Genomic DNA, 27,629 nt, shown 5'->3' with positions numbered 1-27,629 from the left:
GGTTTCAAAAATGTCAGATTTGAGTTTTGTGAATGAAACACTCTCATAACTCATTGAGTGACCAACCAGTACTACTACTAACCAACCAATCGGTGACATGTAGTCTGATGACATCACATCTTAGTACCTGCTCAGGCTGCTTGGAACCTCGGCCAAACAGATACTATTTTAGATGGTACCGGTTACTATGATCAAGTCTATCATAGTAGGCACTAATGGAAAAGTGCCAGATGTTAATGTTGAATGCCCTCACCTTAGTTTCCTACTGTTTGCACAGTGCAGTGGTGTTACCATTATACTTTTTTTAAAAATAATTTTTAAAAAATGGTCATGTCCAGGCATTGAATGCGAAATTAGATTAGTCATTGTTTTAACAAATTATGGTGATTTATTTATTTATTTATTTTAGAAATTACTTTAACATTTGTTTCCTTTTAAATAACAATAGTTGAGTCAGCTAAGAACCCAACTGTTAAACATGCATAATACCTATGTTTACTGTGCTTTGACAGACAAGTAAAAACATTAAGGGCAAACAAAACAAAATGACCTTAAGTGAAAGTTAAGATAAAGTTAAATCAATAGGGGGGAAAAGGACACAAAATGCAAAACCCAAATTGCCAATATAAGTAATAAATACCAATAAAAGAAAAAAAGAGCAATAATAAAAGAAAAAATAAACAAGACATTTAAAAGACTATACAGACCAATAAAAATACTTTGAGAGGCACATAAAAGCAGGTATTTGAAAATGTGTTTTCAGAGCTAATTTTAATTCTACAAGCTTTATTTCCTTAGGCAGGTGTTTTAGAGCTGAAGGGCCCTGATGGCTGACCAGCTTTTATGTTTAAATTTTTATTCATTCTTTTTACAGCGGCACACTGTTGTGGTGGTTAGCACCATTGCCTGACAGCAAAAAGATCCTGGATTTGAATCCAGTTTGCATGTTCATTTTGTATGTTTTCTCCACGTCTGCATGGGTATTCTGGTTTCCTCTAATAGCCCAAAACCATGCATGGGAGGTTATTTGGTGATTCTAAATTGACTATAACTAATACTTATTTAAACAGTATCCCACCATATTTCCATGTATCCATAGCCTATATCTCTATATTCAGCTGTTGCATATGTGCACCCTTTGTAATTAACAAAGTAATTACAAAATTACTGTGGATATAAGGAAAAAGAAGCATCTGAAGGTAAATGTTCCTCTGAGGATCCACACATAGTTAACTTAAATGCTTGCTTTTTTAAATTTTTCCCACAACTCATTTCACTTTCTGAAACGTCTTACGAGATGTAAATAGCTGTGTGTCCTGGCCAAATTATCAAATATTTGTTTCCATTTCTGAATTCAATTTACTCTTCCCACCACAAGACCTCACTGTTCTGCAAATACATTTTACTAAAGAATTGTGTATATAAAAGAACAAGGCCAAATTTTATCAATCCTGAAAAGTAATTAGTAAGAGTTATTATAAAAAGACAATTATTTGTGCCAGTTGTTGGGTGCTCCTCAGTATTAAGCAGTGACTCATGCATATGCTGTCAAATTTAAAACTCTTTTTCTTCTTCCTCTCTCCTAAAAGATGATTTTAATAACCATAAAAATGGCGCCTCCTGGTTTGTCAATTTGTTGTTGTTTTTTTTCCCTTTTCCTCTTTTTCTCCTGACCCAGCAACATTCATTATTATGATGCAACAGAAATGGAAAAAGTAGAGCTCAAGGTCACATTTCATCAATTGCTGTTATGTGCCAAAGCATATTTCTTCCTTAAAACACCTTGACATTTTTGTTATGGAGCATTTTTCCTCCTCTCTCCTGGTGAAATATGCTACTCAATTCATCTGTATGTGTGTGTGTGTGTGTGTGTGTGTGTGTGTGTGTGTGTGTGTGTGTGTTGCACCTGCGAACCTGACTGATACCTTTTGTGCATGATGTACAATCTAGTAAATTGAAGGCGCATGTGGATGGGGATTTTGATGGATCAATAAATTGATATATAGTGTTGGTTATGAGCTCTGTCTTGAGGTGTATGTCATTGTTTTATGGACTGTATTTATAGAATTTTTATCTCTCTCCAATATACCTCTTCCCACTGGATGCAATTAACATTTACTGACATTCTAATGAACACTTTTCTATAATCCTCTGTGATTTCATAATCAGTGAGGCTTACTACAAACAATAATAAGATTTCCCTACTGTTAAAGAGTCCCTCAACTCACTAAGTCCTGGAATATCAGATATATGATTTGACAGTTTACTGGTAAACACTGTAATTATCTCTAAAGGTCTGAAGTAAAAACTGTCAATTTTCTCTGCATTTGCTAGAGTAGCAAACATCATTATGTCACATTTTGAGGGGGGTACATGTCAAATTTGTGATACTTGGGGAGTAAAAAAGGAAAGGAGATGCATACATCTTTTAAAGTGACTCCTGAAACTTTTAAAAGTGGTGTTTTTTAATTATCTTGATGCATGGGCACGGATTAGAATCAGTCTGTAACCATTGGCGACAGCAAATCAGAAAGAAGCACTGGTCATTGATGCGACAGGGCTCTTGCCAGAGGGGGCGTTGTGGCCAGACTTACCCCCTCACTCTGACAACTGTAAAAGGTATCGCACATATTGTTATAATGAGGACCAGACTGGCAGTCCTCTGTGCCCTTCACTCTGTGCTAGGAGAGCAGAGGGGATGAAGAAGTATTAGACATAGGGGCAGAGAAAGGACATGGAGTGTTATTGTTGGTGGTATAAAAGTAAATGGAGGCTAAGTGGGAAATACTGTATGATTATGGGTGAAGAAACTGACACATAAAGGTAGAGAGGTTAAACAGCTTAAACTGTTTCTGAGGTGCAAGACGAGCTACTAACACACAACCATTTAGCTTAACAAAAAGTCTGGAAACCATTTACCATGACATTTGCCTTGATCCCATCTTACAATGCTGTGATTGCAGCCATTCCCCAACTCTCTGTGAGTGGTACTCATGGCCATTGATCAGTGGGTTTTGATCAGTGGGTTTTGGTCAGTGATTGTTGATCAATGGTCATGGGAATTTGCATAATTATGATTAAGGAACTGACCTCATAGCCCATTGTTCCTTCAGTGGGCTGGTTTCAGTCATTATGCAAATGTACTGTTTATAAGGTTTGGGGAAACCTGCAGTCAGCTGAGACTGAAGAAGTCACTTGGGGATGAGTGACGAAACGTTTCTCCCACCAAACGCTACGTCCAGATGAACAGATTCAACTTTTGGAGATTGCCTTGATGTTGCAATTATTTGGTTCACATAGATATGTGCCAATCGACCAACTGGTTTGAGCAGTTTTCAGCAAATGTACACCCCAAACAAGCCTTTATAAACATAATGTGATGAGGGCAGGAGTGGCTATAACTGATTGACTGATTGATTGATTATAATCTGTGTGCCCATGTGGCACACAGATTATAATCTGTGTGCCACATGGGCACACAGATTGGATTGGATGGGTCTTCTGGCATGACTATGACTTAAAACATACTGCACCAAAGGTGCCTTGGCATCTGGCCTAGCCAAGATCATGGAGTGGCCTAGCCAGTTTACAGACCTCAATCCTATAGAAAGTCTTTAAGTTGCCAAGCAGCTGCCAAGATTTAGAGTTTCTGTAAAGAGGGGTGTGCCAAAAACCCTCCTGAAATGAGTGCAAACCTGTTGGATAACTGCTAGAAGCATCTTACCACTGTGCTTGCCAATGAGGGTTTTGCTTGGTGATCACTGAGTAACTCGCAAATTAATTTAAAGATTTTTTTCCGGGTTTTTAGTTCATATTCTATTGTCACTGAAATAAAACTGTTATAAAAAATCTAACTTACAAATTTAGCAGTGATTCAAACAATTATTTCCCTCTCTGTATGTCCCAATATGAGCCAGTCCATTTCATGCATGCACTGGTTGTGTCATGGTCCGGGGGACTGGCAGTGTTTTTTCTCAATGTCGTGGATTCCACCTCTGGGCGGAGTCCTCATCATTGCACCTGCTGTCCACACCTGGTGGTGATGTAGCCGGCAGTATTTAAGACCACTGCACACAACTAGTCTTCGCCAGTTTGTCTGCTAACCCACTTTAGTGATTGGTCACCTTAGCTTTGTATTGCATCGAGTTCTTTTGTGTCTCCTTGTGTTTTCGACATTTCTTGGATTTCCAATTCTCCAACTTGGCAGTTTCTGTCACTTACTTGGACTCTGGTCAGTCCTGGAAATTGCCAGTGTTTCAGGCTCTGTCTTCTGTCTCTCTTTATCTCCCTGCCTTCCTGCCACAACCATCCCGGAACACTGGATCACTCAGGCTGGACTCCCTGCTCACCCACCTCATCTGGATCCTCACCCTGACTGTTCCGCTTTGCCCCACATTACTCTCCACCTGCGAGCAAGCAAGCGTCTGGAAAATCACATGTTCACATTACCTCCCGTCTCCCCACCCAGCACTCCTCTGTTTCAGTGACCTCAATCCTCACCCCACGAACTACGATTTTCTCCCGACTCTCGCTCCGATTCACACCTCATGTTCCATGCTCTTGAGTATAATCTTCCTTGTGTTTGTTAGAAATCTGATTCTTGTATTTCCAACTGTATCTGCATTTGGGTCCACTTTCACACACTGGCCTTAACAGGTTGAGCAACTGTTTAAGATTAATCCTGAGAAATTTTTATTGTCATATGCACAATAAAAAATGTAGTTCATACTGTACAATTACATTTTTATTTCCTTGCCAGTCTCTCTTCAGTCACTAAATAATAATGAAAAATTATGATAAAATGAAGTTAACCTAAGCTAATCAAATTAGGTTTATTATTTTCCACAATCATGATCTATGGTTTTAACTACTTACCTTTAGCTAAGCCTAACTCTGCGGGGCATACACTTGAGGTCTGGATTTGGTAACGCTGCACACATAAACACAAACACAATGTGTTACTGAGTTCCATTGTTAAGTTCTAATTTAAAATGTTGTTTTGAATATCAATAGGCAATTTAGTATGCATTTGTGTCTACACAGCCCAAATTGGCACAAGAACAGAATCCGCAGGAACACAAACTAAAACAAAACATCAACAAATGAGCCCCACAGCTAAGACCCTGTAAAACTAATGAATGTATTTGAAAATGCATGTCCAGTACTGACTGCTCCACTAAGTAGTAGCTGCACACATTTTATTCAAGGTAGAATTCACCAGTGACACAATGTAGCTCCTGAATTGCATAATATGTACAGCAAGTTTTAAATGTAATTAATGTCAATAACTGGCAGTCTCAGGGGCGTGATAATGAGCCATGAACAAAAAGCCAGCCTCACTGAAGTAATGTTGGTAGAGAACCTTCTAGGCAGTGCTCAAATACTGTAAATACACTGTCATTTTAAATTAGGAAAAGCAAACAAAACATTACTGCCTGGCTGAAATCCAATTTATCTGAGCCCCAATTGCTGAAATAGCACTCTCGCCCCTTGCTATTTATTTGACTTGAAATCTGCTAATGTTTAGATTTTTATGTAAGATACTCTGTTCTGATCATTTTTTAAAGCATCTAAATCTCCAGGTAAAATAAAATGTACACATATAACAGCGTTAGTGTGGATTCTAGCCCAGATTATTCTCAAAGTGTTCAAAGCCTTGTTTGCCATCAAGCACCAGGGCACTAAGTGCACTATTGTGAGTGTGTAGTCTTATTATATTCCTGGAGCAGTAACAATTATGATTCAGTTTTATTATCAGTTTAGCTTCCCAGAAAATTCTTTATGATGAAGCAAGCTCTATAAGACAAAATAAAGAAGGTGTGATGCTGTGCAGGCATTATCTGAACAATTCTGAAACAAAACTAGAAAGCACAAACATTATTAGGAGAAATACATTGCAGTACAAGGAGACTAATTTGTTTTGCTCTATTTACTGTCATTAAAACTGTTGGTGAAGACGTAATTTTTGTGTTTGGGTACTAGCACAAAACACAAGGTGGAAGAACGTTCTTTTGCATTTTGCATTGCATTTTATCCAAACAATGTAACTGAGCCACTATACTTCTATCTCATTTTTAAACTTCAGTCTGTTAAAGGAGGTAGTAATAATAATGCTGCCAAAAAAAGGTGGGCAGCACACTGTTAGTGGTTACCACTGAACATTGAGAACACGGAGAAGTTCACGGAGAAGCCTTTTTCCACCTGTCTTAGGTGGAAAAAGGCTGATGTCAACATGAAATGGAAATTTTGACTTCTAGCATTGACTACTAAGACAACCTGAAAATACTTATAATGCTCTAATTGGTGCAGTTGCAGACCAAAACAACTACACCAAGACCGTTTGGAGGAGGTGGTCTTGGTCCAGTTCCAAACAAAATCCACTGAAGTTCATTTATGGTCTGAGCTTGACCCAACTACCAGGTGTACTTTGCAAATTTGAGCTACACACCTTCCTTTAGCCATATATGTTTTTGTATTCTGAGTTGAATTACAGTACCATAGATGTCCAAAGAGCAATATAGACCAGCAACTTGCTATGAAATGAATAAATGAATGTACATTCTCCATATTCTCCAGTAGTCCAAAAGAAAGCACCTTCTTTCTGTATTAACATTTGTTGGTCCTGCCCCAGACACATCTGGCCAATAAGCAGCAGAGTTTTCTGTGTGAGAAGAAACCAAACCCCAGGGGGAAAAAAAGAAATCATCAAACTCATCAACTGATTCAGACCAGAGTAAACAAACTATAGGTGTGAAAAAGGCCAATAAAACAAAAAAAATTTCCACAGTATTAACAACACAAGGCGTGATTAGATGTGTGTCACCTCTGATGTGAAATAGCTGCTAAAAGTGCAGTTGCCTAAGAAGGTTGATACCAGATGGATGTAAGATGCCTTAAATCGAAGAATGTGCATAGAAAAGTTTTGGATGAAAGTTATTTTTTCTTCACTTTTCACCTGTTACCGTAATTGTAAGTTTCCTTTCCAATGGTCAGTCAGTGTTTTAACACTTTAAACTGCCATTAGGTAAAAGAGATCCTATTAAAATGTAATAGATCAAGGGCCCATATCTTTGAAGAAATGTCTGGGGTGTAAAGTACACAATCAGCTAATTAATAATGTCTGTTGTGGTCCTACAGTATATTTCTATTTCATTTTTCCCCTAGTGCTACATATCTATTAAATGTCATGTACACTTCTGAGGCAGACAACTGGTCAATTGGTACACTCTGCTCTAAAAGTAATTTAGATGTTTCATGCCACGCAATAAACCATCTGAGAAGTGAGCTCTTAAACTCTCAGTCTCAAGACACGTAATCAAACCACAAGGTCAGCAAGCTAGTTTCATACTTGACACCATAAGTATTTGTCAATGGCCCTTCATTTGTACATAGAAAACAGAAAGAGATTTCCTGTTGACAGCTACTTTTCAGGTCACACAGTTCACTTGATAGGGTAAGACAACTCGTCTTCCTCTTCCCTTTCCTCATTATTGCCTCATCTTTCCTTACTGTGTGTCTGTTTTATATTAGAAACATCACCCTTTACTTTTTCTGCTGCTCTTGTGCTAATCTCTTGCTCTCTCATCTGCACTCTCTCCCTGTCTCTCTGCCCCTCTCTCTGTTTTCAAATACGGCTCTATTTGCGTTCACAGTAGCTGGTAGACTTTGATGTGGGCTGACAATGTGGCTTGTGCCTCTGCTAAATTTAATCATATTAGCTAGTTAACCATGCTACCACCGTGTGACCCACTGACAAAAAACTGTGCTCCTTCTGCTCTCTCTCCCTTATTTGCTCTCTCCCTTGCTCGCTCTCTCCTTTTTTGTCTCTGATAATCTAGCCTTGGGACTGAGGGGGTGCAGAGAGCAGAGTGCTCTCGGGAGATACAGTCAATGTGAATGTGTGAATATGTGTGTGTTCACAACAGACAGTGAGGAGATGAATATTTATAAGGTGATATTGCATCGGTAACATTTCTTTTTAAATGTCTCCCCACTTTATTTTGCAATTTCAAAGATGATTACCTTTTCCTTAAATCTATCACCTTTAACCAAATGCTTTGTGTCCTATATCCATCCATTCGCTTCCGCTTATCCTTTCCAGGGTCGCGGGGGGCGCTGGAGCCTATCCCAGCTGTCATAGGGCGAGAGGCGGGGTACACCCTGGACAGGTCACCAGTCTGTCGCAGGGCCAACACACAGGGACAGACAACCATTCACGCTCACATTCACACCTAGTGACAATTTAGATTAATCAATTAACCTATCCCCTCAAACTGCATGTCTTTGGACGGTGGGAGGAAGCCAGAGTACCCGGAGGGAACCCACGCAAACACAGGGAGAACATGCAAACTCCACACAGAAAGACCCCGGCCTGATGGTGGAATTGAACTCAGGACCTTCTTGCTGTGCGGCAACAGTGCTAACCACCGTGCCACCGTGCTGCCCGCTTTGTGTCCTATAGTATAGAAATATTATATTTCTACAATAGAAGTAATTATACAATGTATGGACAGTCCATTATGTGAAAGGGCCCTGGATGACTACAGATCCACCAAACCCTTTGGCACAGACTGCCTCCTCTGTCTTAAGTCCACAAGGGAGAGGAAAAGACCTGCATGAAAAGTTGACACTGCTGTGCGTGTGTGTATTTGATAGTTTGTGTGTATATGTCAAAGCGAATGTAGGAGAACAGATGAGATATCTCTTGATTACAGCTGATAGGTTTATTTGAGGAAGGTCAGGAAGATTTGGGAGAAGAACAAGACATGAGTAGCTGATGGGGATGATAGGAAAGTGATGGCACAGTTCACAACACACACATCATTTCTACAAACACACACTTGCACATCAATTCTACACACACACACACACACACCGACAGAGAGAAATGGAGGCCAAGACAAATGACAAAAATCTACATTAATAATTAAAGCAATGAAGCACAAAGTTAATCGCAAAAAACGGAATAGAGGAGGGAGCATTTCAAAACCAGTTTCCTTCTGTATTTCCATTGCCCTTCTTTGGGACCAAGAGATTGGACATGCCCACTAGTGCTGAGTTGTCAGAAAGAATCTGTCTGACACCAGTGAATGCCCCCCATGGCTCATCAGAAGTGTCAATCTGAAGAATGATAGATTTGAAGGTCAAAAAATAGGCAAATGAATGACAGCTTGACGAACAGATACATTAGATAAGATTATTGCAGTGCAAAAGGCAACTTTTTTCATGAATGTAGTTGGGAGATTTAGGATTTTCTACAGAATGAGATGCGTCGCATAAAGTTTTGTCACATTCAGTAACCAATCCGCAAAGTGTGGCTGACTTGTATCTACTTTGCAACAACTCCTGAAATGTGGAATATCTTCATTCTCGTCATATAATTACCTCACTGGCCTGACAGTGAAAACACTCGGATGGCATTATCCGTTTTGATTATTGCCTCCAGGCATTCCGTGTTTGATTACTCCTGCCTTGGAGGTTGATCTTTGTCTGATTACACTTGCTGTTTGGTTATTCTTATAATAGCAGTCTTGTATAAAGTTGTTTTTGTTTTGGCAGGGGGGTTTTCATGGGGGCTTATCTGTATGTAAACATCTCTGTTTGGAAGTTTTCAGAGGATGGATGTTTTGTTAGGGTTGGGGGTGATTATTGATAGCCCTGAGGTTTGCTCGGGTGTGATTACTTTTGCCTGGCAGGCTAGCGTTTTAGAATAATTTGTGCCCTCCAGAACCGGTGTTTATTTTTGTCAACATTCCAATTACATCAGACCAATCAGTGTGGTCACAGCCCAGTCGTCTCATCTCCACATATCAGCTGTGTCAACATCCGCTATCATCTCTGGCTGTCACACTGATTGTAACTCTATCACTCAATCTTTTTAGTGGTTAATTACATCTGGATCTTACTGTGAGAAAATAATAATAAGCCCAAGCTCTTGTCTATACTTCACTTTTGCATTAAAGTATGCCCAGGGCATACTGTTTAAATCTTATAATGTTTATTACATTTTGGGAAAGAAGTCCATCGGTCATTTATTTCCATGACGTGGCCGCAGCTGATTCATGACAGATTTTTATTCTTTTTTTTCCCTTGCTTAATACTTTCAGTTTGAGCTCTTCCATGACAGTAATTGTCCAATTTTTCTCTGGCCATTTCTTTGGTGTTCTGGGTTGAAAGGTAATCGGTTTTGACTGACTCAATTAGTTCCAGTATGCCTGGTGAATTCAGCTGATTATATTGGTTCTGTCATACAAAGCCCTCAACATATTCTTTCATTGTCATTCACAAAATGAATGGGGAGGGGAGTATTCAGATTAACACCCATGCATTTTCTTTAATTTTATCACAGGGCTTCCTGGTTCACTGGTCTGTTTTATTATAAGTTGTGAGTTTTGGTAGACTTAAAATAACTGTTCAACTGAAAACATTAGTTTCATTAAAACCACTTGTACTGCTTGATACAAATGCTTTCTATAAAATGATAAAATGAGGGGACTATTCAGATGCATTAAGGTAGAATTTCAGGATTAAGTGGGATTGACATAATCCTGCCAGAGGAGGGAAAAGGCCAAAACACAGGTTAACCACTAAAAAGCAGGAATGGGATAAAACAAGCAGAAAAAAAAAGCTTCAAACAGAGGGAGAGCACAGAAAAACATTATCTGTTAATGTAACAAGCAAACGGTTGGTGTAAAAGGACAGAGAAAACAGTTGGTATTGTTTTAATCCTGTCAGTGGGAACCTTCTAATCCCTTGCTGTGAGCATCACAGAAGCACGTTGGTGTTTTTGTCTTTTGTTCCTGGGGCTAATCCCTGGCTTGCTGGCCCCCAGGTCTGGGGTGGTACATTGATGACATGGTTTATTCAGCCTATATATTACACAAAGCACAGAACACACACAAAAGTCCCTTACCTGACATGCCATCAGGGAATCCTAGACATTGGTGGTGTTGGCACAGTGTAGTTTTTACTGTAGTAAGAAACATAGGAAAAAATGAGCTTCAAATGTTATCATAACAGAGTAATAACCATGAGATAATGTCTGTAAAGCATCGTGCAGACAGAAAAGACCCTTTATCTTTCTTTTTGTAATCCATATTTTCAACTGCAAAACATATGATACCTAATTATTTTAGATGAGCTTGTATTAGTTCAGACAGTTATTTTCAGGGTTTACTCTAATGTTTTTCTCTGTTTTCACCTTATCCCCCCCCGTTACACTTTAGATAGCTTTGGACAACACAACCTTGTGGATAGGTCTTGAAAAAGATTACAAAAACATAAATCACATGCCCACTCTGATGTTGATTGCGTACCTGAAAATGAGCACCTTTCTGAAAATGTATGATATTTTACAAACCATTATCCACCTAAATGGGAGAAAGACACATAGCTTGTTTTAACCCTATTGTTGATGTTTTGTTTTGTTTTGTTTTTACAGTCTGGAATAATTAAATACATTTTCTTATACTGCAGCAACAGAAAATATTTATTTGTGCTTTGCTATGAAAGTCAACCCTGATAATATACCAAAGCAAATGAATTTAGTATTTCAAATAGCAGTTCAAACCCTCAACAATCTGTTTAAATACTAAAGTAACTGTTCAACAAGTAATACATAGGTAAATAAGATATCTTTGTCTTGTATCAAGTGTCAAGTATGCTCTCATATGCAATAGCTGTTTTTCATATGCACCGCTTAAGACAGTTAAGATGCATTGTTATGACTGGACCTGAACGCTGTACTATGAACCACCAAAAGGATCAAAGTCAGTGCCCATAGTCACACTGTACTGGTTATTTTATCATAGTATTTAATCTGTTTTACCATACAGAGCTGGCCTTTCGAGACTCGCTCCACTGTCATAAAGTTGGTTATTCAGTCTCTACAGAACCTGGAAATGTTTGAGCTGAAGGGGAGGACTGAATTGTTATTCCTATTTTTTTCTGTTACGCTCAACCATTTGATTGCTTGTGACCCACTATTAAAGGTTTAAAACCTGGAAATGCAAATCCAGCTTACTGAGGAACAAAGAACTTGATTTTTAAATGATTTTTATGATTTTTAAATACATCTGTGCGCTATGTGTAACACTTACTACCAGTAAGTAAGTGCAGTACTGTGTGCATAGTGTGTGAGAGACAGGGAGAGAGAGAGGGAGAGAGACATTGTTGCCTTTGCACATACCTTTGCCGAAACCTCCTTGTAAATACACGTATGCGTTTGAAAATTAATAAAAGTCCTTTATTTCATTGTCTCTATATTTTATATTAATATATACTTTATATTGTCACAACAGATTTTGCTCTTGCCTAGTCAGACCTGTGTTTTATCACTGAGGAAAAGTGAAAAAGTAGCAGCAGTACTGCTACAATATTCCTCCCATTGCTGATTATAGAACAATGGTGAGACTTACGGTGATAAACTGTATCCTACTTTCCTACTTTCAAACACTGATATACTCCTTATGTCAGCGAATGCTAAATCTAAATCTCTTTTTGGGCTCCTCTCACAGAAACACAAAATGCAATTATCGCCTGTCATCATAACACCTCAGTGTCAAGTGATGATGGTGATAGCTTTACAAAACGTACATGAAGCCAAACACAAATTCATAGAGACCTACGTTCATTTTACCTCCTCAGAGGGATTGTCTGACATCGCTTTGCCCGGCGGCTTAAAGTTATGATGTCAATGGGTCATAGTGGTTTATGGGATTTAGCCTCTGGAGGAAGTCACAGGCTCTTTAAAGCCAGGACAAAACGGCCTCTAAATTTAATTGAGGTTGCAAGTGGGCACAATAATAATGATCGGTCTTATCGTAAAAAAGCATTATGTTGTAAGTATTAGGAATAACAGCCAGAATGGTTATGAGTGGATCCAATTCAACTGTGAGGAGAAAAAGATACTCAGTGACACTCAATAAAAGTGGCATAGTTATGACAGACATGGAAGAACAATTGTGTAAGGTATATGAATTAATATTTAAAGCACCTGTTGTCACTGGCAAAATCAGTGGTGTTCTCTCCTGACAGCTGTGACGCCTGTCTTCAATACCATGAAAGAAGAGCAAATGTAGTGCAAAAGTCTTCCAACATGGCATCAGTCTATATTGTGATCTGCATGCCTACACACTTTACAGATCTATCTGAAAACTCTCCAAGCAGCCCAAAACAGTTTAAGCTTAGAGAGGAATAGTACCATTAATACTTTTGCCTTGACAGAAGAGAGCTTGAAAGGCTCTCTAACAGAACTTTGAAACTTTACAGAAGATCATCCTATCTCCAAAACCCATAATCAGGAGTTGGTACTGTATTCTGTTCACAAAAGTTCGTCCTTTTGTGTGTATTGGCCTTTCGAGATGCCATTATTCCATTTTCAGTAAAAACTTCATTCGTCTCATATTCCATCTCTCCTAAAAAGAAGAAAAAAAAAAGAAAAGAAATAAAGAAATGCATTTTTTAGGATCAAGCCTCTTTCTGTTCTCACAGGAAGATTAACATAATTTTACAGCAGGATTTACACTGGCTAAGACTTCAAATCTGTCCTCAAATCCCAAGTGAAGTGCAGCTTTTTTGCTTTCTTAGCTATGTGTTTTTCTATATTGTAATGTTTTATTTCTGGAAATGCAATACATGATTGCAGTCACACTGTAAGATCAGCAGAAAAAGAGGAATCATTCAAAAGGATATAACAGAGGACATACAGTGGCTTACAAAAGTATTCGGCCCCCTTGAACTTTCCCACATTTTGTTAAATTACAGCCACAAACATGAATCAATTTCTTGGAATTCCACGTGAAAGACCAATACAAAGTGGTGTACACGTGAATGGAACAAAAATCATACATGATTCCAAACATTTTTTTCAAATAAATAACTGCAAAGTGGGGTGTGTGTAATTATTCAGCCCCCTTTGGTCTGAGTGCAGTGAGTTGCCCATAGACATTGCCTGATGAGTGCCAATGACTAAATAGAGTGCACCTGTGTGTAATCTAATGTCAGTACAAATACAGCTGCTCTGTGACGGCCTCAGAGGTTTCTAAGAGAATATTGGGAGCAACAACACCATGAAGTCCAAAGAACACACCAGACAGGTCAGGGATAAATCTACAGCTCAGGTGGGGGAATCTGTCCATAGGACAACTATTAGTCGTGCACTGCACAAAGTTGGCCTTTATGGAAGAGTGGCAAGAAGAAAGCCATTGTTAACAGAAAACCATAAGAAGTCCCGTTTGCAGTTTGCCACAAGCCATGTGGGGGACACAGCAAACATGTGGAAGAAGGTGCTCTGGTCAGATGAGACCAAAATGGAACTTTTTGGCCAAAATGCAAAACGTTATGTGTGGCGGAAAACGAACACTGCACATCACTCTGAACACACCATCCCCACTGTCAAATATGGTGGTGGCAGCATCAAGCTCTGGGGGTGCTTCTCTTCAGCAGGGACAGGGAAGCTGGTCAGAGTTGATGGGAAGATCGATGGAGCCAAATACAGGGCAATCTTGGAAGAAAACCTCTTGGAGTCTGCAAAAGACTTGAGACTCGGGTGGAGGTTCACCTTCCAGCAGGACAACGACCCTAAACATAAAGCCAGGGCAACAATGGAAAGGTTTAAAACAAAACATATCCATGTGTTAGAATGGCCCAGTCAAAGTCCAGATCTAAATCCAATTGAGAATCTGTGGCAAGATCTGAAAACTGCTGTTCACAAAAGCTGATCATCTAATCTGACTGAGCTGGAGCTGTTTTGCAAAGAAAAATGGGCAAGGATTTCAGTCTGTAGATGTGCAAAGCTGGTAGAGACATACCCTAAAAGACTGGCAGCTGTAATTGCAGCAAAAGGTGGTTCTACAAAGTATTGACTCAGGGGGCTGAATAATTACGCACACCCCACTTTTCAGTTATTTATTTGTAAAAAATGTTTGGACTCATGTATGATTTTCGTTCCACTTCTCACGTGCACACCACTTTGTATTGGTCTTTCACCTGGAATTCCAATAAAATTGATTCATGTTTGTGGCTGTAATGTGACAAAATGTGGAAAAGTTCAAGGGGGCCGAATACTCTTGCAAGCCACTGTAGATAACGTGCAGATTTAGGTCTTTGCATGTTTGTGTGTAGTATATTTGCTCTGAAAAAAAAAAAGGTGAGTTATGGAATCCACTGCTTGGGCTACACAGTCCCAAGAGTACTGCATCAAACAGAAATGTGAAAACAGTGAAAGAGGCATCGACCAGCTCATGGTGCACTGAAAAACCACATCCCAGGTAGGCAGCAGGTAAGGTAACTCAGGGGAGCACAGGGAAATGAAATGGCAAAGTCAACACATGAATTAAACATTTTGTCCAGAAAACTCACTGTGCTGTCACAGCACTTTGGTGTTAACAAGTGTTTTTTTTTTTCTTTTTTAGGTCATCATAGTTTTCTCATTCCATCATGCAAGTGACATTAACATACTTTCTAGAAGGTCTTGTATCCAAGTATTTTTTCATCATCATACAATAGATTTGATATTGTATAGTGCAGAATACAAAAGGCCAAGATAGCTGTCTTTCATTGTTCTCATCAATCATATATGACATCTCAGGAGTTATTTTACTCTGGTGTATTTTTGATGAAACTTGGAGAAGCAATGCATCTTCACATGCTGATCTGCCATTTGGAAGATTATATTTATTGTCCAAATACATTTTTAAAGGTCACATTTTCAAACTCAGAATGGCCAGAAATTGCTGCAGTTCAGAATCTCTTTGGAAAAAGGCACATAAAAGGGAGGGACATGGGTATTCCAATCGAGCATTTATATTGTCAGACATTTGTATCACAGTACTTTTTAAGATTCAGGCAGTATATCATTATAATTATTTCTGCCTAAGTTGCACTTTATGTAGGTTTACAATAACAGCCCTTTTTTGTTATTTGGGGATTTAAACATTAGAAAAACCCAAATAACAAAAAGAATATAAATAAATTTGGCACAGGGAGCCAGTCGACAACAACCTGGGTATTACAATTTCACTTACATACTCGCTTACCACCTAGCACTGCCTTTTAAAAATGCCATCTTACTAAAATGAGTGAAATAGCATGGTTTATTTTCCTCATAGAAATGTTGTATTAAAACTTTTTTTTAGACTCATCCATAATAAATTACCAAATATGTTTTATAACTGAATATTACATTTTGTCATCCTGTTCCCTGGGAAAAAGAAATCAATGCTGACTCAAGAACTTCACTGATTTCTGAAGGAATGCAACAGCAGGTGTTAAAACTCTCAAACTCTGAAAGGCCTTGGAAACAAGTCGAGTCTTTCTGATTAGATTTGTAGTGGCAGAGCTTCATGCTGATTCTTCTGATTTTTTTTTTATGATTTCCTATAGTTTAAAAAAAAAATCATTTAGTCTATTTTTAATCAGTGATTTCTTTTATTTTGATTTTTAATGAACAGCTGCACGTGTTACCATGTTGTGTATGATAACCACAACTGCATGTCTTATTACAAGTTTATTGAAAAAAATATAAAATGCTTTTTTTTTTGTCTCCATACATTCGGTTTGTATGTCCAACAGTCTCGTAATCATAAATCAAGGTAATACTTGCAAACTGGCTGCTTTAACTGGTCCTTTGGCTGCCTGTAATTTCATCATTTCTAATGCTGGGCTTACACTGTGCCGATTTTTGAGTCGTGCGACCATTTTGGTGATCGGCCCGAGTTTGGCCTTCATCGTGTGTCGTTCATCGTGTAGTATACGTGGGGTACCGAGAAGCGATTAACACCTCACGACCAGCTCCCGATCATCAATCGCTTGGTCCGTCGTGAGGGTGTCACCGCAGCTGCTCACACTGCGCACGCGCAAACACATAAACGTCGGTGAAAAGACGGAGCAGCACAGCTGTGCAGCGTGTGATCTGGACACAAGCGATGGAGGCACTTGTAGGACTTTGGAAAGCTCATCCGAGCCTTTTCGATGTGGCCTCACAAAATTATCATGACCACAACAACCGTGAAAATAGTTGGATTTACACTGCTGCTCAATCACAGCTGCCTGATCAATGTTTTTCATTAGCACTTTAGCAAAGTTGATGGTGGTGATGTGCGTGTCTGTGTGAGTGAGAGACAGAGAGGCAGAGCAAGCGACAGATTTTCTGTATAACCTTAATTTTTATGGACGCACAGTGTGAGCACTCAGGTCGTATCAGAGCATCGGGCTCTGAGACCCTGTCTGAACTATAGTGTGAGACCCTGCATCGTGACCTATGAACTTGTAACCCCTGCGAGTCAGTCGTACAGTTTGAGCAGGAGCTGAATCACACGACTGAAAAAATCGCACAGTGTCTGCCCAGCTTAAGCTAGTTCCACTTCATGTCTAATTCTCATAGATCACAACAGATACTTTTACTGAAAAACATCCTTTTGCCACAGCATGCCACAATGCTTAGTAGTGTCAAGCAGCTAAATCAAATTGTTGACCACTGGATATTCATACTGTACTTTAAAAATAAATAAATAAATAAAAAACTCTTAGCATTCCCTGAAACAGACTGCTCTTGACCTACAACCAGCAGTTCATGTTTCAGTAAGCATCTGACATCTGTTAGTGTTAAAAATAATTTTGAAACATTACTCACTCTGCTTTGAACAAACCTGGTGTTTGAATTCGTTTCAATCGCACTTTGCTGTTTTGCAGCATGTATACAAATTTTATCTTATTTATAGTTTGGCCCATTTCCACATACATTATTTTTAAAGGAGCAGGTTCCTTAGTGGCTAATAGTCACAATCTGGTGTGACTTGGTTCTGAAAATTCTGGATGGATGTGTTGACTTACCTCACCTCACCTCAGCAGATTAAACTTCTATACTGCACATAACTAAACAAGTTTATCCCCCTTGTGATTTTTTTCATTGTTTGCAAAGTCTGCAAAACCTGTGTTTGAATACTACACCACTTTTACCTTGGGGATTTAGTTCATGCTCCTTAATGCTCATGATTTATTTTTCTATCTGATCCTACTCAGTAGAACTAGCTCATGGCGCAATGCTACAGTGAACCCTTACACACACACCATCTGTCTTTACAGCTGCAACAGTACTGCATTAAATGCTGCTTGGATGCACACAATGACTAATGCTGAGTAGTCTGTACTCTATGGCATTGATTCCAGGTTCAGCCACTGTAAAATACAAATGTAAAGTACTTGGTGTCTTGCAGTGTCTTTTCGTAACCGGCAGTAGTTACCGGCAGCCTTTTAGCTTGGTTAATGTCTGGTAACTTGGATTATGCACTGGGAATATCAGTGATTTTAATTAATAAATATGTTATTAATACCTTATATTGCTAATCTAAGTTCAAATTTTGAGTAGAGCTCAGCCCCCCATTGTAATGTCATGTGTACACTATCTTGTAATTAATATTAGTATGTGTAAGTTTGGTGATGGAGTTTTTATTATGAATGAATGATGAATTTTTATGAATTATTATGCCTATTTTTTTTATGTTTAAGGACAACAGATGGAAATTAGCCCTTGGCTATAATCTGGTATGTTTACATTCATGTAATTTTTTTTACATTTATGTTCATTAACATGCACTGTCATATATATATACATATATATATATATATATATATATATATATATATATATATATATATATATATATACCTTCAAAACCAACTTAATTAGTTGGATGCCATATTGTGGCTTCTAAGAATAATTCTAAATAATCAGAGATTTCAATATGACACATCTGTTTTGGTGGAGCCTTTGGTTATCAAACCTGTAGCAAAGGCTCAGTCATGTTGCTTAGACTTTTATGAAGTCAGTTAAGAAACAATTTGTCAGGAGAAAGAAAAATTATGTATTGTTTCAGTCTCTTAACATAGAGGCTGTCTACCAAATCCTCAACTAAGTAAAGCAGTATCATTCAATACAGACAGTGGAAAATCACCTGGACAAGAAACAAATTGGTAAGAGTGTTGCCTTTACAACCATCCTGTTACTCTGCAGACTCAGCACACAGCATCATGTACCCAAATCCAAGAGTGGAGAATAGATTTGTAGTCTGTCACATCAATGCAGTGGCCTTTTCAAGGCATCTTTAGAGTGATATGAATCCAGTAAAATTCTGCCATTCATATTAGTATGTCCTTTAGAATGTCCACTGGCATTTTGTTCAGCGGGTTACAGAAAGAAGCATAAAGCATCCATGAAAAATAATTGTTTTGAAAAACAATTGTTTATCTGCCTAGCTTCACTAGGTACCCATTTGCTCACCTTGCTCTTCCTGCTCTTGTACAAATTGTCTGTCCTCTCTGTCTCTCTCCATCTTCCTCACTCCTTCTTTGCTCTAACAATCATAGTCAAACTCATTGTATCCAACTAGAAAATAACAAAAAATAATCTTATAAGAGTTGGGGATTCACATTTGATATCAGTATAACACTCGTTTTGCTGTTGTCACCCTGCTTTGTTTCTTTCTGTCTCCCCCTCTGTTCCTCTCTCTCGCTATTTGTGCTGTTACCAAAAAGTTAAAGTAAGTAACAGTGAAACAGGATTTACAGCCTAATAACGGCATAAACTCATCAATATCAATTTATATCAATATTCTAACTGAATACAGGCTGCTGCTGGACATTGACAGGTAACATCCTTTTAGCTTGCTCACACCTGGAACTGGAGCTGTACTGTAAACAAACAATGAAGCCCAATAAGACCAGAATAGGCATAGAAAAAAAACTAAAAAACTAAAGTAAATCAGCTTGGTTGGCAGCTAGCGATATGCCAATAGCCTTCATTAGCTAATGTTGTTGATGTCTATTTACAGAACAAATAAAAATAAACAGACCCTTCAGAAGTCACAGAAATGCCCCTGCATTATCAGGACAGTTTGCACTGCCTGCACTGTAGCGTCATAACATCAAGAACACTGGACATTAAAACCTGTTTTTATTCTAACCTCTACCATCTCCAGCAAATGAGTTGGCAAAATACAACATCAGACAATAGTTTCAGACAATAATAATAAAAACATGATGCGAATGGCTTGATGCGGTATGGGGAAGGCCTTGACGGGGAATGGCGGTAGCTCCCGGGCATGGCAGATTCCCATGTACTAATGAGAAGTGAAGAAGTGAAAGAACTGAAAAAAAGAGAGGGAGGGCACGCAAACGAGAACGAACAGCTTGTGGAACTGGGGGGGGGGTCGTATATAGATAAGACCCAGAAGGGGCTTGTTTGGAGGTGTGGTCCCACTCCTGAAATTCAGAGCTTAAGGGTTTATCATTGACTTAATGACTATGAGGTGCCCAAGTTCTATGGTTGCAAAACAAGCCCAGATTCTCACCTCTGCACCATTGTGCTCGACAGCTGGAATGAGGTGTTTGCGTTGATATGCTGTGTTTAGTATTCAGCAATCTTGAGACTGTGCATTACGACCATACCAGACATCCCCACTTGGCCTCCTCTATCAAATGGACACTGTCCCTCCATTACCCATTCTCTTCATTACAATGGACACACAAGCTGTACTTAGCTTTTTAAGACTTAGACCCTTTTCATACTGCTTCAAATTGCATGCATGATTTATGAAGTTTCAGTACACAAGATAGATTTACATTCAAAGTTCAGTATACATGTGTGTTTAATGTTGCCTGTAACCTTAAAATCTATATTTAGGTATTTTTTTAGCATAGATCACAAACTACCTCAGTTAAGAAAAAGGAACAAAAATCTGAGCAAACTTTATATGCCAAGTTTTAGTATGAGTTTCTTTCATATATATCAAAGCATATTTAACATTTCTGAAAAATATTTCACGTGGGTTCACAACCTGTCCAGCCTTTCTGTAGTGATGTCAAGACTATTTTCTTTGTTTTTACATTTTGCAATCCTTTTTATTAAAAGAAAACTGTTCACATGAAAATATATTATTTAAAAATGTAATTAGCTGCTTCAGTTCAAAGCCTCATTGCACTGTGTGTAATGCAAATCTGTATTTCAAACAGGAATTTAGAGGCTGTTCCATGTGTATGAATGTGCATGAGTCACATCAGACTGTTTCCTGTTTGATCAGAGACACCCTCAGATGTCATACGTTTTTTTAATGTCTTCTTCAGAAGAAGACTCTATTTGTAGAGGTTGAGGTATGCGTGTGTGTTTGTATGTGTGTGCACTCTCGTATGTTTGTCTGAAGCCCACTCAGACTTCCCAGTGCAGACACCGAAGGTCTCTCTTGTTCTCCCCAGTGGCGTTGATTGGGAAACAGCTCCAGGCAACCTCTAGGCTCTAACTCTCACTCCTTTATCTCGTGTTTGTGAGTGTGTGAGCGCAAGTATTGTATCTAAATCTGTGTGCATGTGTGTTTATACATGTGCCCATGTGCACCCTGCTTTCTACTCAGACTGCTTCATCCTGATTAGCACATGCTAACTTTAGATGAAAAAAAAAATCAACAGAGAAGAGGGTGAGAAAGACGGGTTGAGTTCAGAAGTTGCTGTAACAATATTGGGTTTGCTAAGTGGGAAAAAAGGAGTCAAAGAAAAAAAATGAAGTGAAGGTTGAGGTAAAAAAAACAAAAGGAGAGCAGAAAAAAAGTGACTTGCTGAACAGGGGAACAAAGAAAAAGGTTGAAAAAACAATGACTCAACCAGGATAAGGAAGGTAAAATTGAAAAGGGAATGCGGTCAGATGAGAGGAAGGAAGGAAAGAAGGAAGAGGATGAGACCAAGGGGGGAATATGATGGAGGAATGAATCAGAATGTAAGAATCACTGCCAGGTGTTTGAACTTTGAAAAAGACAGTATTTGAGGATAAAGAATAAAGGATAAAGGTTTGTTGAAGCCAAGGGGGATTCTTTCTCATTCTCCCTCACTCTCCCTCTCTACTTCTGACTCTTACCAGACTGATTGAGATTTTACCTGAAACTTCAGTCGTACAGATTTCTGCACACAGAGAGTTTGAGGGCGGATGAGACAAATATATCACAGATCTGCAGATTGATTTGCAAGTGTCCACTGACAGGCATATGGATGTGTATGAACCATGTCAGACTATTGGAACAAAGTAAAGGTTTGAACTATGAAAAAAAGGTATCCTATAAAAGTCCCCCAAAAAATCTGTAGTTAAATACTTCTACCACTTATATTGTCAGTCAAAATATAGATAATTAATTAAACTAAAACGGAATTAGATTAATGTTAGAACGCTGCACAATAATGTTGTTTAGCTGTCACTCGATGTAATTTGGGATTGTTGCAGAAACATTGAACCCTCTTATGTCCCATTTGTTGCCCTCAGCTGGCTGTGTGTCAAATTATCCTTTGAATTGATAAATCCCTGCTCCAACATAGTACTACAGAAATGATGCACCTTTCTTAAAATTGTGATTGATTTGTGCATATACACACATGGCTCAGCAGCAGTAATTTAATTAATGCTGGATAATTCAGGATCTGACTGTAAATAATGTTCTGTGTTCTTCTGCTGACAGGTCAGCTGTTACGCACAGATTTTTATAGTGGAATTGTTTGTGATAAAGCCTGAGCTTCATCAAAGCTGTAATTTTTTTTTTTCATTACAATGCCTATCGTTATGCACAGCATTAAATTTCAGGGAATTAATTGTGTTCTAGGATTTTGAGTTGTATTAATGCCACTGCTAGGTAGATAAAGTAACTCCAGGTTTAATGGGACAGGGGATGAACAACAACAAAAGTAGTATTCAATTTAAAGCTAGCCGACACTTGAGAATTCTGTGTACTGTTAACAAGAAAGCACAGAATGTAAATGTCCAGTGATGCCAAACAACAGCACCACCAACTGCATCATTACCAGGGAATGTTTAGCAATTTTTAAGTGTCAACTATGTTAAAATTAATTAGTGATGCATTTTTACATACGTTGGTTTGGGCAATTAACAAAAGTGAACAATAGAAGAATTTCAGCTACTCCCTTGTTCACAAAGGATTGCCACAGCAGATAGCAGCATATTTGATTTGACTGATTTTTACAACACACTAAAAAAAGTCAACTAAGGCACTTGTTTGATTACCTAGATATAAAAATACTTGATAACTATAAACATATTATGTTTATGGTTATTAAATGATTCCTTCTTGTTGGGTGTGTCTGAATCAAAGAAAATTCAGATCAGTTAGATCAATATGTGTTCACCCAATGAGAGGTAATTATTTCAAAACAGTGACTCTTTCATTGCTATTGTGCATGTGCCACACTCTGGAAAAAGTTCAAATCAAAGATAGCGAGAAAAAACATTGGAAGGTTGTTAAGCTAACACATCTTCAGAGCTCCCAGTTGCAGAACTACCTTTTTGCATCCTTAAATCAAGGGTAAGTAGTGCATATGTATAAATATAGACCTGAATATATTAATTTCTGTAGGAGTGATAAGTAATGAGTGATAGGTCTGTGTTCTATTGTTAGCCAGGCTACTATTAGCCTCTGTGCAATAACTGAGACTTGGTGGGGAGTGTTATGGTCTAGCTTCTTTTAGCAGATGTTAGCCAATCCTCAGTGCTCAAAGAAAACTGTTAGCAGGTTTAATTCATCTGAGAGACAGCCTCTTTCTATCATCGCAATTTAGCTCATCTCAGAAGTTGGGACAAGCCACAGCCCTCAGAAGGCAGTAAGTCCTGTAATTCCTGTCTAAATTTTTTGCGACACTGACATGAATCTTTACACAGCCTAAGAACATGTCTGTTTAGTTGCAGACTTGCACAAGTTTTTCTTTTTTCTTTGAAAGCTTCAGAAAGCAGAATGTGCTTGGTTAATCCCATCTCTGCAACTATTCAATATATAAGTATTGGACATGCACTTCTAATTACGTTGTTATCTGCAATAATTTGCATAGCAGTGTTTTTTGTAAGTAACCTTGAGTAAGCACTTTACTTTTGCCATAGATATTTTGCCATTATTCATTACCTTTAATTGTAGTCGATATCTTGTTCAATGTTTCATGTTTTTCATTCATGAAAATATTCCTATTTTCCCACCTTTGAATGATTAATATGACTAAAAAACCGATGCATCAAGGTTGAAATTAGAGTTCTTTGTGTGTGTTTTACAGTTGAAATTTAAGTTGAATTTGTTATATTCTTGCCTTTAAGTATGTCACAAAATAAAGGAGTCTCCTTCATCTGCCATGCAGTATATAAGAGAAAAACCTCAAGTACCTACATATACAGCTGAAAATGACTTCTTTGCTAAGTTGTCTGCTATTTGTAGATACAACGATCTCTGAAATTGAGTGAAAAAGCTGCCAACATAGAAAAAACTAAACAAAAAAAAAACAAAAAACAACAACTTTGAAATACCTTCAGAAACCCTGGAAAACTATTCCTCAAGATCATTTCTTTATATTTTGCTTCCAAGGAACCAGACTTTCTTTTCATTTTTTAAAAATGAAGGATGGCTCAAGACTTTTGCACAGTACTAATACAGTACAGTACTGCAGATTGGACTACTGCAATTCATTGTATTTTGGTCTCGACCAGGCCTCCATTTATTCTCTTCAGATGGTCCAACATGCAGTTGCTTGTCTGCTAACCGGCACCAAACGGAGAGAGCATATAACCCCAATTTTAGCTTCTCTACTCTGGCTTCCTGTTTTTCACAGGATCCAATTCAAACTTTTACCATTTGTTTTGAAGTCACTCAACGCCCGAGCCCCGTCGTACCTGTCTGAGCTCCCATATATGCTCCAGAAAAAACCATGAGGCCTAGCTCAAAATTAATGCTATCCATCCGTTGGACTAAACTCAAATCTCGTGGCGATAGAGCTTTCTCTGTGGCAGGTCCCAGACTTTGGAATAGTCTTCCCCTAAATATTAGATCTTCACAAACACTTGATCAATTTAAATCGCTTCTAAAGACACATTTTTATGCTCTGGCTTTTAATACATTTTGACCCAAGCATTTTGGTCTTATTTTATAATCTTAGTTATTGTTTTAATTCTCTTATTGTCCTTTTATTTTTATTGTTGTTCTTTTGTTTTTACATTGTTTCTGTTTTAATGGTATTTTCATACTGTTAAGCACTTTGTGCAGCATGGTCTGTCTGGAAATGTGCTATATAAATAGATTTGACCTTGACCTTGACCTAATACATGGTGATTAATAAGTTGATAGCAATTTTACAGCCAGAACAACAAAATAGCAACAGCCACAAATGCTAAACTTGCTTTTCAAAATGGGACTTCACAAAGCCAATTTTTTATATTTTTAACATATTTAACATAAACAGTAACTTTATGTTAAATATATTAAAAATATCTGTTATTTTAAATGAAATGTATGTAACTTTGCAGTGCTGCATGGAATGTCTATGTATAAAAGTTGTTACACTTGCTACACATTCATAAGTACAATATAGCATTGAGGCAGAAAAAATAAAATTAGTGTCCGTTAAAATGGATTTTTACCCTGTATTGATTTTAACTCATTGTTTCAAAAGAGCTTTCCAAATGGAGTGAGTGAACATGTGGTGACTTTGACAAAGTCAAAATGTTCCTACGGTTTTTGTGTGCTCACAAACGGTGAAATGTTCATGTTATTTAATTCGGATTCACCCCTTTTTAGCACTTAAATTCACCTCTCCACAGAACAGAGAGCAAAAATGAAAACAGCTGGGTGTTTTGTTTTACCAATATGCTGATGCCGATTGCATTAACGAATATTTTGTTGGATTTATTAAAGCCAAATATTTGGACTCAATTGAAGGTTAATATATTAAAGCTACATAATTTAATTAAATTTAACTGATGAACATATGTCATGTTCATAGAACTAAATCAAAATATGTTAAGCAAACTTTTAGATGGAAATATGGTGACATGATAAAATTACCTTCATTCAACAGATGATTTTTTTAAGTGCAGATGTCTTTTATGACATGTGTCTCCTCCTGGTCTCAAACCAGGGCATTTTGTGTATTAAGTGAATTTGTGAACCATTACAGTTTGGTACTGAAGAGTCTTGCTCTAAATTAAAACAGGTTCTCATTACTCATGACAAAGTGTACTTGTATCTTTTCATTCATCTTTCAACTTTAGTTTTCTATCAAAAAAGGATTTTCATGAATAACTATGTGCTCAGTTGTTCTTTTTTATAACTGGAATCAAAAAACATACAAACAAACCCAAAAAAGGGGAAAAAAGAACCTAGACCTTCAAAGGTGGATCCTATGTGGATTTTATGGATGCTCTGATCAATTCCAAAGCATACGGTGATTGATCAGTAGTATAAAAAAAATCCCTGGCAGCAACAGATGTTTTATTTATTGCCTTCAGCTTCATTTTAACTTCATATGCTAGTTTCATACTTTTCTTGACGCTGATGAAATTGTAAAGATGACAAATACCACAATATTGAATCGATTTGAAAATAATATATCATTCTTCCGCTCCATGTTGATAACATCACACGTCACAGCGTCTATGAGTGCAGGCTTCAATTATGTTGAAAGAGCAGTGGGAGTTTCAGTGAGTATGAGAAGTCTGAGAATACAGCGCACAGCATAACAAGAGCATCTCAAACAATGCTCTTTATCTTTCAGAGAACTTTCTATACTCTCACAAAAATACACACACACACACAGACACAAACAGACACACACACACGCACGCTCCCAGATCTCAGGAGGGATGTAAAAAAAAAGCATTAAAGAGCTGTCTCCATTCACTTTCATCTCTCATCTCTTTTTAATACGTCCTCCTTTCTGGAGCAGGTCTCACTCCCCCAGCTGTTATTTTAGCAGCTTGAAGTGTTTGTGAAGTATATTCCCAATCAATCAGTGAACGTTTTCTGGAAGAGTTTGAAAGACATAACAACTTCTGCTTGCTGTCAAGACGTGAACAGGTGCTTAATGTGTGCGTGTGGCCTGTGTGTGTGTGTGTTCATGTTAGATCGCATCAGGCCCATGCGCTTGCCTTGTCTTCTTTCCTCTCTTGCCCTAGCTAACACAGCTGGCTGCCTCATATCCATTAGGAAGTTCTCTTCAGCTCCATTCCTTCGCTGGGTGTCACAGTGCACTGAGCACTGGCCTGTGTGTGTGTATGTCTATATACATCCAGCTTTGCAAGAAGTATGTGTGTTTATCTGCTCAGCGTAGGAATGAATGTGTGTCTAAGTGTGTATAAGTGTGCATGTGTGCCCTTCAGACTGCTCACGCTTCATTTGTCTGCTGAATGAGACCAGAATCTCTCACTATTCACTAGAGAATCCTTCTGAATTCTCTCTCCACCGGGGTACTGCTTCAGTAAGCACTCTTAATGGTAACCCAACAATGTGTGTGGCATGTGTGCGCAGATGTGTGCACGCATATATTAGAGTATTAAAGTAAATTTACTCTAAAACTTCAGAGCTGCTTTTTTCTGTGTGTTTTTGTGTGTATCTACATACAAGGACTTGTAAGGAGCTACGGAGGACAGCATGAGAATGTCAAGAGAGTTTAAGGTCAAAAGGGCCCAAGAGCTGGAGATGAGAAGACCAATGCTCAGAACTATACAGAGAAAATACATTAATTTATCTCTTAGTCTCTATATCCTTCAAAACCTCTCATTGCATCTTTCATTCTTTCTAATTTTCTTCCTTACTCTTCTCTTTCTTGTT

Source organism: Oreochromis niloticus, linkage group LG6 (genome assembly GCF_001858045.2).
Source record: "Oreochromis niloticus isolate F11D_XX linkage group LG6, O_niloticus_UMD_NMBU, whole genome shotgun sequence".
In the NCBI taxonomy this organism is placed as follows: Eukaryota; Metazoa; Chordata; class Actinopteri; order Cichliformes; family Cichlidae; genus Oreochromis; species Oreochromis niloticus.
Note: the sequence above shows the minus strand (reverse complement) of the source record.